The following is a 13,286-nucleotide window of genomic DNA, read 5'->3' as shown; positions in this document are numbered from 1 at the left end:
AAACAACATTTAGGAAAGGTACCTATAATCTACCTCTGATTTTTTTTTTCCCTTTCTTTCTTCTCCAGCAGAGCCCAAGACTTCTGTGATCTAATCTAGTAGAGCTTATTGGTAGGGCATGTTCTGTTCTGTTTTCAAGCCAATCTTGACCAATTTCCACCCCTAGAAGCTACCTGAGTTGGTTCCCTCTTGTATCTGTGGGTCATTTACAGGAGTCCTCTCCCTAGTTCTGACCCAGGTATCCTGGCTAATACTCCCCAATCCTACCAGGACCTGCTGGTTTTGTTTCCAATATCCACCTCATGGCTGAAAGTCCATTTCCTCTGTGATCTCCTTCATGCAAATTCCCCTTTATAGGACTGAGATTTCCCATGTATCCAGATCTCAGTAACTGAAATCTGCTGTTCAAGGGTGAATATATTTGGCAGTTAGAATTTTTCAACTAGAGCCAAAGGCAAGAACAATAAATTACAGGTTTTCCCACATTATTTTAAAACATTTGGAATTTGAATTTCTCTGATCAGAGCTGTCAGTCAGTTAATAGTGGCTTATGTGTTTACTGAGGATCTACTATTGAGTGCCAGACTGTGTGCTAGATGTCATAATTACAAAAGTGTGGACGAAATTATAAAGAGAGATATTATATTATCAATTCAACTATATCTACAGCAAATAATAATGACTAGCAAGGCATTGTTCTATGAACTTTAGTTTTAAATCATTTTAAGTTTTGCAACGACCTTATGAAGTACTATTATCTCATTTTAGAGGAAAAGAAATAGAGATTAAATAAATTTCAGAGGTGGAAGCTATTAGGTGAAAGAGCCAGTCTTTGAAACCTGTAAGCTAAGTCCAGGGCCCACATTATTATTCAAGATAATTTCAGGAATCAACTGAAATCTATAAAGTAGTTGGCATATGCTATTAAGAGGGAGAATACAAGGGGGGAGGGGAGGCATTCAGTGAAGGCCTCTTAAGAAGATCACTTGGACTGAGACTTGACTGTTGAGAAAGAAGCCACTTGAAAGGCTATGTAAAAAGGATTTATTTATTTATTTTTTTTATAAAGTTGTTTTTTTTTTTAATTTTTATTTATTTATGATAGTCACAGAGAGAAAGAGAGAGAGAGGCAGAGACACAGACAGAGGGAGAAGCAGGCTCCATGCACCGGGAGCCTGATGTGGGATTCGATCCTGGGTCTCCAGGATCGCGCCCTGGGCCAAAGGCAGGCGCCAAACTGCTGCGCCACCCAGGGATCCCTGTAAAAAGGATTTAAAGCAAATTCTCTGAGGTGGCCAGGAATTTTGCAGTTTGTGGCTTAGAGAGAAATCATGCAGTAGTGGTTCCGAATCAGGGAAAAGCTGAAGGAGATGGAGGTTGGTGGCATAGACAGAGGCCAGATTAAAGGACATGGTAAGGGGTCTACATTCTATTATAATTGAACGAGATGTAATTGCAGGATGTTAAGCAATGAGATGACATGCTAAGTTTTTGCAGAAATTGGTTAGCAGTATGAGACACAGGTGGCTTAGACTAGGACAGCAATGGAAGCAGGAGAACTGGTGGAAGAATTTGGGCAGCTGAGGAAAGGATGCCTTGGAAGGGTCAAGCCAGGGGCAGGTGTAAAAGTAAGAGGTTCATTCTGGGCAAATGATGGTAAGTTGTTTTAAGTGGATGAGGAACCATGGAGCTAGGACTGAACAGGTAAAAAAGATATGTGGAAAGAAGATAGGGTAGGATTCAACTTCTACTGAATAGGAGAGAAAAAGAGAGGGACAACTGTTGAGGATGATCTCTAGAATTCTGACAACTTCCTTGTCCTCATATATTAATGTCATAAGAAAAGGCCAAATTGTTATATAGTAGCCATATTTGGATCATCATACTTCCCATTCTTTCTTTCAAAGTTCTTCGTGTGAAAATGTTAAGTTCGTTCCTGTAACAGCAAGGACGCAGACTGCATTCTTTTTTTCTGACCTGAAAAGTTTACTACAGATAATATGTTCATTTTACTCCATTTAAATTTATTTTTTCCATTTAAATTAAAAAAAAATGTTTTCCATTTAAATTTTAAACTCATTTTGTGATTTCATGCTTTTCAACTTAGTTTTCCTTTATGAAAAACCAGCTTGACCAAATGAATTGCAGAAATACATGGTCCGAAAATGGCATATAAGAATGAAATTAATCTAAACCTCAAGTGAACTATAAGCCATGAAACACTGAAAAACAAAAGGGCTTCATTCTGCTGATAAATGCATTAATGAACATTAATATATGCATCCGAATACTTTGAGCTAATCTTATACATGTAACATTGTATGTGAATAAAATACGCATTTAAATTTCTTTTCCATGAACGATATTATAAACAGTCAGTTTCATCAATTATTTTGGATCAATTACGCAAATAAATATTTCTGGGTTCTGAATGATCAAAGACTGGATAATATGAGTAAGGATTCTCACCTGATACAAAGAGCACTCACTATGTTCTGTTCACAATCCTCCTTTCTTTTCCTCTTTTCCCTTTCTCCCTACCTCCTGTCCTTCCTCCCATCCTTCTGTTCCCTCTCTAAATTCTCTCCTACGGTGATGTCATCCATTCCCCTGGCTCCATGCGCTGTCCACGTATAGACAGGTCCTGAAGTCACACACGTAGCCCTCACCTTTCCCCACAGCTCCAGACTATTAGGTATTTCACAGACATTTTGAGCTTATCATAACTGATTTTATCCAAAGTGGTTTCTAAAAATCTCTATGCTATCCAACCTAACCCTCTCTTGTCTGTTCCAAGAAAGGGTGTTGCAAACCACTCACTCACTCCTATAAGAAATCATCTAATTCTTCAATGAATACTACAGACTCTATCTCTAAAATGCATCTTCCGGGACCCCTGGATGACTCAGTGGTCTAGCGCCTGCCTTGGCCCAGGGCATGATCCTGGAGATCGGGGATCGAGTCCCACACTGGGCTCCCTGCATGGAGCCTGCTTCTCCCTCTGTCTGTGTCTCTGCCTCTCTCTCTCTCATGAATAAATAAATAAAATCTTTTTAAAAATGCATCTTTCACTAACCAAGTCTCTCCATCTCCACTGCTGTCACCCTGGGTTAAGCTACCATGTTCTTCTTAGACTTCTAATTACTCAAGAAAGTGAGATGTCCCTTTCAAAGTAGCAGATTGGTAGATGATAACAAAGTTTACACAAGGAAGACTATAAAAACTGTACCTTTAATGGCATAGTGACTTACCGAAATCAGGAAAAGAAAAAATCTGTTGTTGCTGACTATAATTAGCAGTGGTCATGAGAAGAATTTCCATCCACATAATTTCTTATTCTCTCTGGTGATCTGTCGGGTGTTGATGAGATTGTGAGCTGATCAACAGCTTTATCTGAAATAATTCGCCCTTTATCTGACAATTAGGCAAACATACACATGTTAAATTAAAAGATGAATGCTTAAAAAAAAAAGATGAATGCTTAGATGGATGATCACTACTTTTAATTTTGCATATTTAAAGCCCAGTACTTCTAATGCTGTGTATTGATCTAGGAATCCCATAACCTTATGACATCTCTACTGTAATCCTTTGATATAGAAATGGAGGCTCAGAAAGCTAAGTGACTTGTGCAAAGCCACCCCCCTAGTATGGGGCCCAGCTTAACTTGGAATATCAGTTCCCACACCCAGCCCTGTTTTCTTTCATTACTCAAACGGTTTCTCCCAAAAGACTGTCTGTCGCTGTCAAAAATACTGCTGTTGGGGATGTACCTGTTTGGAAACACTAAATATTTATGCACAACCTGCAAAAACTATTTTTCTGCTGAGCAGTTGCCAATGATCCTTGAGAAAAAATGTGTCATGACTTTCTATCTCTGCCGACAGAGAAATGGATTGTTACCAGTGTTTATCAAGTAATTATTTTATTGGGGCTGTCTGTATTGCAGTTTAATGTACAATGATTCCATTGTGACTATCAATTACTACTCTTGGTAAGGCAGAAAGAATACAAGACAATCCGTGTTCCATTACTTTAAATATATATATATATTCTCTACATGTTCCTTTTGTTAATACCATGTAAAATCTGCTCCTGATCATCTGACTTTAAAGACCATTCTGCTTCCGTTTTACAAGCCTGAAACTGCAGCCCTGAATATTACATAGTAACATGAAAATGGGCATAAAATTGTTTCAATGCATGAATTTTAAAGAGCTCAATGTGTTCTATGGTAAGAAAGTGAATTATAGGGTTGTCCCTCATTAATGTTGTCATAATTTATCACTGAGTTCCAATTTAGCTATCTCTTGTTAGCTTGCACTTTTATCTGAGGGGAAAAAAAAGAATCTAGCAGAATTATTACTGAACACATGAAGTTTTTAGTTTGGTAATGACTTAATTAGCAAAAATATAAGTTGCATCTGAAATTATGAAAGTTGATATGAGTAGTATGTGAGTTATCCACTCTTAGTAAACAATACTATAAAAATAATTTTAAAATGTAGTAAAAAATCCAATTTTCTTTCTTTCTTTCTTTCTTTCTTTCTTTCTTTCTTTCTTTCTTTCTTTCTTTTCTTTCTTTCTTTCTTTCTTTCTTTCTTTCTTTCTTTCTTTCTTTCTTTCTTTCTTTCTTTCTTTCAGATTTTATTTATTTATTCATGAGAGACACAGAGGGAGAGGCAGAGACACAGGCAGAGAGAGAAGCAGGCTCCATGCAGGGAGTCCAATGCAGGACTCGATCCCGGGACCCTGGAGTCACGCCCTGGGTCGAAGGTAGACGTTCAACCACTGAGCCACCAGGCATCCCTCAGAATCCAATTTGTATACATTTAGTACACCAAGAGAATTTTTATAGGAATTCTTTTCTGGGAATTACATAAATTCCTCCACAACTTCTGTAACTACATGGATCCTCAGTTCTCTCACCTGTAAAACAAGAATAAAATTTATACCTACCTCTTGGGAACTATTTTATACTTCTCTCATCTACTTAATTTTATTTTTCCATGTTTCATAATATGCCTAAATTATTAATCAATAAGCAATGTAAATAAATAGATAAGCATAAATAGATTCGTGTATAAAACAGGATTTTTTTATAAAAAAAAATAGGCTTTTGTAACAGGAATAATTAACACAGTGTAGGGCAAATAGTAAATGCCCAGTAAATGTTATCTGTTATGATTATGCTTCTAAGTGGAAATAAAGTTGGAGAAGAGCAGGTATTTCCATTCCCTCGATCTACAGGCACTCACCACATAAATATTTCTTTTGAATTCTATTTTGTTATGACATAGATCCACATGAAAAAATCCATTGCAGCAAAAGAAGGTGATGGGTATCTCTTATGTAGACATAGCGATTAGACTTAAAACATTACTTCAACATTTATCTCTTATTTCTTATGAAGAAATAAACTTTTATCTTTGCACAGTGGCAGCATCATAGCCAATGAGGTTTACCCAAGGCGCGATTGCTAATTGAAAGAAATACAATTTTTAATAACATAAACACTAAGAATGGATTTTCTTATAAATGTACCACTTATTATTTTGGTTAAGCTCTCTTAGATACTAGTCAGTAATGTTGCAAGCATACATTGTCTATATTTCCTTCAGTAATGAAAGGCAAAAGCTTTCCCATGTTCTGCCATAATTATACCTTTGCAATTGTGTCGTTAGATTTTTTCCAAGGTATTCTAAGCTTGAGCATTTTATTATATCAAGTGGGTGAAAGTAGTTACAGTAGTTTGAAAAAAAAATGACCAAATATTATATGTATTTAAATATAATTGCTAGCATAGAAATTTTATTTCAGGGACACCTGGGTGGCTCAGAGGTTGGGCGCCTGCCTTTGGCCGAGGTCATGGCCCTGGGGTCCTGGGATCGAGTCCCACATTGGGATCCTTGCAGGGAGCCTGCTTCTCCCTCTGCCTGTGTCTCTGCTTCTCTCTCTCTCTCTGTGTCTCTCATGAATAAATAAATAAATCTTTAAAAAAAAAGATTTTATTTCAGAAAACAGTATCTCCAGCTTTGGCACTAGGACCTCACTAATTACTTATGCTTCAAAATTTTAATTTAATGGACATTTACTCAAACATTGTCTTGATACAGACGCATCCTTTTACAAATGACTCTGTACTTTGAAGTATTTATATTTTCATTCACAAACAAGAAGTAGGGAAAGTAGTGTACAGAGTAGCAAATCAATATTTTGAATAAAATTTCATTTTTTTTCATTTCTTTTTAAAAAATGTTCTGGATCTCTGGTTTAAAATGGCACTGGGTTAGAAATTTGCCTCACCATCCCCAGGAAAAATACTCATGGGGATTTAGAAATAGATAAATACTCCACAATCTCAAAAAACTGATGCTTGGAATCATCCTACTGCCAGAATCTTGGGAGAATTTCTATGATAAAGTTGATGAGTCTACAGTGAGAAAAATGACTTTTGACTATTGCTGCATTCTTTTTGCCATGCAGGAGAAAAGTCATTCACATGAAAAGAAGCAGATAGATTCCTGAGGTCCCTGGAGTCTTAGATTCTAGACTAAATAGAAGAAAAAGCAGCCATGCCACTACTGTAAGGACTCTTTTTTTTCAAAGAATTTATTTATTTGAGACGGGGGGGGGTGGGGCAGAGAGCACAAGCAGGGAGGAAAGACAGAGGGAGAGGGGGTGATGCCGAGGGAGCCCGGAGCAGGCTGGATCCCAGGATTGGAGATCAGGACCTGAGCTGAAGTTGGACACTTAAGGGGCTGAGCCACCCAGATGCCCAAGGACTCTGCTTTTCGAAGTGCCGGTGGAAAAACCCTGCCATCTGCTCCAGGGCCCATAGGTATTTAGAGAAGATACTTCTACCGAGAAGGAGCACTGGTGTCAGGAAATAGGAAGGGGAGATTCCACAGTGGGACTGGGGTGGAAGTTCTTGCTATTCATGGCCTGATGCGTCCTGGAGCTACTGCCTCCCGTCTCTGCCGCTGTGGGTAGAGTCAAAGGCAGGAGGTATTCAGGGACAAGGTGTATTGAGAGAACAGAGCTTTCCGTGTCCCATGATACTTTCACTTGATGACCTGATCAAGTGAAACATCTGTCTGATGACAGAAACCAACAGAAGGATTACTATATGTGTTTATTCTTATTTAATAATGAGAAAAAAAATTAAGCTTTTCCAGCACTTGGTATAGATTTATACAGTGCCCTTGCCGTTTTCCAGGGTTTATCTGTAGTGTTGGTGAGCTCCTGAGGGAAACGTGGGAGCCCACACCTTGAAGTGGTTTCTGGTAGTGCCCGTTTTCATACCTTCTCTTATGTAGGCCCACATCGTATTGTGGCTTACACATGCCCACTAAACATAGTGATGCAATGGATTTTTTTTTTTAGACTTAAGTTTTCCGCACAATATGCACACATAGCTTCAAAGTCAAGACTGATGGGGGAAAAAAAAAAAAAGACTGATGGGGGACTCGATCCCAGGACCCCAGGATCATGCCCTGATCCAAGGGCAGACACTCAACCACTGAGCCACCCGGATGCCCCAACTACCTTGGTTCTAATCAGTAAAACATGGCAAAGGTTGTGGGGTGCTATGACCACGAGCAAGTTACAAGTGATCATGACTTGTCTCTATTGTCCTCGTGGCTTGCACACTCCAATGATGCAGGCTGCAGAGTGGCAGAGGCCCGGGTGGCACAGAATTGGGAGGGCTCCAGCAGACAGGGAGGAAATGGGATCCCGAGTCAACACGATCCGAATGCTGCCAATAATCACCGAGTGACTTTGGTCACGGACCCTTGTCTGGCTGCAAGTTCGGAGACTCTGGGTCACATGACCGTCCAAGTTCAACACCTTAATTCCAGCCTTGTGATAGCTGTGATACACAGGGCCCAGTGAAGCCATGGGAAGTTTCTTGACCCAGAGATGATGAACGTATGTTGCTTTGTGACAACAATCAAAAGAGAGCCTTGTCAGTAAAACTGCCTTTGTGTAAGTTCTTTAAAAAAAAAAAAATAGGGATCCCTGGGTGGCGCAGCGGTTTGGCGCCTGCCTTTGGCCCAGGGCGCGATCCTGGATACCTGGCATCGAATCCCACATCAGGCTCCCGGTGCATGGAGCCTGCTTCTCCCTCTGCCTGTGTCTCTGCCTCTCTCTCTCCCTCTGTGTGACTATCATAAATAAATAAAAATTTAAAAAAATAAAAAATAATAATTAAATGAACAAAAACTCATCTTCATAAATGTCATGCCAATATTATGCAACTCTCCTGTCCTGAGAAAGTCAGATAATTTATCCAGTAAGCCAAACCAACAGCCATTATAATGTCTCCTGTAGATGTGAGACACGTACATGATTTCTCCCTCAATCATTTATGACAAACAAAGGAAACAGGAGACATTAGATTCATTCAACAACACTTAGGCGATACCAGAGGATCTACAGCTCACCCTTTTCCAGAGGGAAGAACGGTCTCAACTTTCCCCACTTAGACAGCCACTGAGTGTTGTCTCAGAGGTTTCCCTAGGCATTATTTCCTGCAAATACGGAGCCTTACGTCGAATAAGGAGAGGTCTTCTTCCCCATTGGACATCAGGCAACTTATTTAGCTTTTCTGGATCTCCATTCTCTCATCAATAAAATGAAGTGTGTGGAGGGGTGCCTGGACGGTTCAGTGGGTTAAGCTTCCGCCCTCTGCCCAGGTCCTGATCTCAGGGCCCTAGGATCAAGCCCCGAGTTGAGCTGGGCTCTCTGCTCCGCAGGGAGTGGGCTTCTCTCTCATTCCCTCAAATGCATACATACATACGATCTTTTTAAAAATGAATTTTTGGGACTCTAAAGTATAAAAACACCTCCTATCCCTACTGAAACACTGAGGATAAGCACGTTGAGGAAAAACGCTGCCCTCTTGATGTGGCCACAGCAGAAGCTTCTGATAGACGCTAATTTGTGATGCAAAGCTGCTTGACGGGCAGCCTGAACGTGCCAACAATTTCTGCTCACGCATCTTTACTGCAAACTTAAATCCACTGCAATCCGCAGAGATCTTTTCAGTAGAGGCTCTAGGCCTTTCTTTGTTTTTGACAGCTGTTTACTTTTTTCATATTCTTTTTTTTTTAATTAATTTTTATTGGTGTTCAATTTACCAACACACAGAAAACACCCAGTGCTCATCCCGTCAAGTGCCCCCCTCAGTGCCCGTCACCCAGTCACCCCCACCCCCCGCCCTCCTCCCCTTCCACCACCCCTAGTTCGTTTCCCCGAGTTAGGAGTCTTTATGTTCTGTCTTCCTTCCTGATATTTCCCAACATTTCTTCTCCCTTCCTTTATATTCCCTTTCACTATTATTTATATTCCCCAAATGAATGAGAACATACACTGTTTGTCCTTCTCCGATTGACTTATTTCACTCAGCATAATACCCTCCAGTTCCATCCACGTTGAAGCAAATGGTGGGTATTTGTCGTTTCTAATGGCTGAGGAATATTCCATTGTACACATAGACCACATCTTCTTTATCCATCATCTGTCGATGGACACCAAGGCTCCTTCCACAGTTTGGCTATTGTGGCCATTGCTGATAGAAACATCGGGGTGCAGGTGTCCCGATGTTTCATTGCATCTGAATCTTTGAAAGTATTCATCCCTCATGTCCTTTACCCTGGGTGTGGCGATTTCTTCCCTTCAGAGCAAGAAAGAAGTAAGTCCCACAACCACCAAAGAGAAATAAGCACAAAATAGAATGACACGCCGTAAGGTAACGCCCTTCCAACGCCCCCCCCCCTTTTTTTTAATTTAGGTTTGTTTTATTTAAGTTTAATGTTAATTCCATGCTGTGTTTCAGTAAGAACAATACAGATTCTGTATCTGTGGCTCCAGTCAGATATCCAGTAGTACAAATTAGCTTCAAGTTACACATACTGAACAAAAGAGGTTGAGCGAGCGAAGGAGGAAAGGGGGGGCCCACGGGGAAAGGGAAGGAGAAGAAACCAAGAACTGAACACCCATGCAGGCTTTTCCGTACCACCTTCAATGCTAACCTGCTCTAGAGGGAGAGTAAAAGTAGGCAAGAATGAGCAGCCACGGATTGTTGAACTGTTACCAGCACCATGCCTTTCAGCAACATTTCCGCAACACCTTTTACAGCAAAACCATTATAACAACTCTCCAAACAATCTTTAACCACTTCAAGCTAACATCCAATTAATTTTTAACATTGGTATAAAATTCGATTTAAACAATTAGAAAAAGGAAAAATGATACCACAATGCCTGTATAGTGTGATTAACCTCTCTCTTAGATGCTTGCATCACCTAGAAGTCTAATGCTAGTGAGGGGCTTCATGAATCTAAAACTAATGACAAAAAGCAGAGCAATTGGAAGAGGAAAAAAAAAAGATCAGCAACTGTACAAATAGTGATTCTAAAAAAATAAAAATAAAAATAATAAAAATAATAAAATAAATAAAATAAAACAGAGAAGATAAAGATAAGTAAATAAGTAAGAAGTAGATGCCAAAGTGATTTTCCAAAGACAAATGGAGTCACCAAAACATGAATTCCCTTAAGGAATAAAGATCTATTTTCCTTGGCATTTTTGATCTTAGAAACCCACTCCTCTGGATTAAGAATCTTTCAATCTCTATAGTGGACAATTCCTGCCACAGGCTTCCACGGGTTGTCAGGACCTAGTTTTTCCTGTGGAGAACATCTGCCGAGGCGAGCGAGCCGTGTGGTTCAGTCTTCTGGTAGAAACACTGCAATCACCAAGACTCTTACTGCTGCTCCTTCCGTGGCTATTGTTGTACACGTTGGGCTCAGATATGCTCTCAGTTTGGACGCTTCCAGGCTTGCAGTGCCTGCTGGCTCAGCCCCGGGAGCACACAGCCCTCTACGTCGGGTTGTGAGTTCAAGCCGCACGTTGGGCGTGCGGCCTACTTAAAAACAAAATGGGACAACAGAACCAGAAAAACAAAAACCCAATGAAACAACAAAACCACAAAAACAAAACCCCACTTCCAATCTTATGCTTTCCCATATTTTAAGACGATAAAGACTACACGTTGACATTCATACTGGATTATTTATTTGGAAATTTAGTTTTTTATAACAAAACCGCTTAAAACCTTTAGGTGTGTATTCTTGAATGAAACACAAACGCTCGTTGACATTGCATTTGGAAGAAGACACCGCTTTCATGGGTTTCCTAGGGAAGATATGTGCCCTCAAACACACATTTCGAGGGGCACAGCCCGTGCTGGGCATTCCCTTGTGGTTCTGGAAGTTACCTCATCTGACTGTTGAACGCAGCGGCCGGGCGGTTCACGTGTGACATAATCTGGTGCGTGAGTAGCCAGTCCTTTCAGCAGGTCAGAGGCTCTAAGCGAGGTCATCAAACAGGCTTCTGTATACCCAAACAACAAAGGTGAGAATGCCTGGAGGGTATGATGCTGAGCGAAGTAAGTCAATCGGAGAAGGACAAACATTATATGGTCTCATTCATTTGGGGAATATAAAAATTACTGAAAGGGAATGAAGGGGGAAGGAGAAAAAATGGGTGGGAAATATCAGAAAGCGAGACAGAACCTGAGAGACTCCTGACTCTGGGAAACGAACTAGGGGTGGTGGAAGGGGAGGTGGGCGGGGGTGGGGGTGACTGGGTGATGGGCACTGAGGGGGCACTTGATGGGATGAGCACTGGGTGTTATTCTATATGTTGGCAAATTGAACACCAATAAAAAATAAATGTATAAAAAATAAAATAAATAAATAAAATAAAATAAAAATAAAATAAAATAAAATAAAATAATAAAATAGTGAGAATGCCAAAGGCAAGTCATTTCAGTCATTTCTAAGTCCCTGAATCAAGAAGTTTCGTGGAGGGATTTGTGAAGCAGAGGCTTTGCTTTAAAGGTTTTTTTCTTTTTCTCTTTTCTTTTCTTTTCTTTCTTTTCTCTTCCTACCCTTCCTCCCTCCCTCCCTTCTTTTTCTTTCTTTCTTTCTTTCTTTCTTTCTTTCTTTCTTTCTTTCTTTCTTTCTTTCTTTCTTCTTCTTTCTTCTTTCTTTTTCTTCTTTCTTTCATAATAAAGACTAATATCCCATGAAGTTAGAAAGTAGTTGACTTGGTCTTCACCTGGAAAGGTTGTCACAAGAGTCTCGCTGGGGCAAAACAAAGCAAAATGCTGCCTCTTCTGTATTCTTAACCTTTTAAACCAAGGGATGCTATTTGGAATGAATGAAAATCACAGACCAGTTGACCCATTTCAAGTGTGAAATAGTAGGAATTTTTTTTTTTTTTTTTTTACTTTGGTTTTGTAAAAGTTGCCTTTTCCGCATTCAGTTCCCTTTACAAGGCAGGCCAATTTTACTTTCTAGTCAAGCGTATTTCTTCTCCATCCACACTACCACTGCCCTAATAAGCTATCATCATTTATCTCCTAAACCTAACTTATCCCCTGCCTTCAAGCAGCTGTCAGAGAGACCTACACGAGCCCTGACTTGCCACATTCCCTCCCTTGCCTGATACCTCCTAATGTTGCAGTGGGGCTGAAATTACCTACAACATAAAGTCCAGGCTCTTCCTTCCAAGTCTGGCTTTTGATTTCCAGCTTCCTCTCTTCCTGAACTCGAAATTCTTGCAAGCTAGAAGCTGCTAGAAGTTCCCCATATGTGTCATGCCTTTGCTCACATAGGACCTGGAATGCCACCCACCACTTCCGATTCTCAGACTGGTTAAAACTTGACACCCAACTTAGGGGGCATGACTTTACGGCCAGTGGAATGGTTTTGAAATCTAGCATAGGAGTGTCTGAATGTCCCTTCGCCACGTGCTATGCATGTGAATGCAAACAAACTAACCTGCCGAAGCCTCGGTTTCCCCATCTCTAACATAGGGGGTATAATACTAATTACACGGTTGCTTCAAAAATTGAGGTAATATTCATAAAGGGCTTAGATGAGTATGTGGCACGTACTAAGTCCTTATAAGTGTGTATAAATTCACTTGCCACATGAAGATTTTTCGTATACCTCCACCCCGAGTGTGGAAGGTGCCTTCTTTCTCTTCTCCTATAACAACTGGCCCATATTTCTATCCTATCAAATATGACACTGTAATACTTGATGGCGCTCTTCCCTTGACTGCGAATCCTTTCAGTACCACATCCGTTATCTATTTCATTTTTGCATCCCTTGCTTCATACTGCGCTCTCAGATAATTACTGGAATTTCTAAAAAAAAAAAAAAAAAATGTAGACATGCATCATACATGCCAGTCTGTGAACTGTGTCG

The sequence above is a fragment of the Vulpes vulpes genome, chromosome 2 (assembly GCF_048418805.1).
Source record: "Vulpes vulpes isolate BD-2025 chromosome 2, VulVul3, whole genome shotgun sequence".
In the NCBI taxonomy this organism is placed as follows: domain Eukaryota; kingdom Metazoa; phylum Chordata; class Mammalia; order Carnivora; family Canidae; genus Vulpes; species Vulpes vulpes.
The sequence above is the reverse complement of the archived record's forward strand: the minus strand, read 5'-3'. Positions refer to the sequence as shown.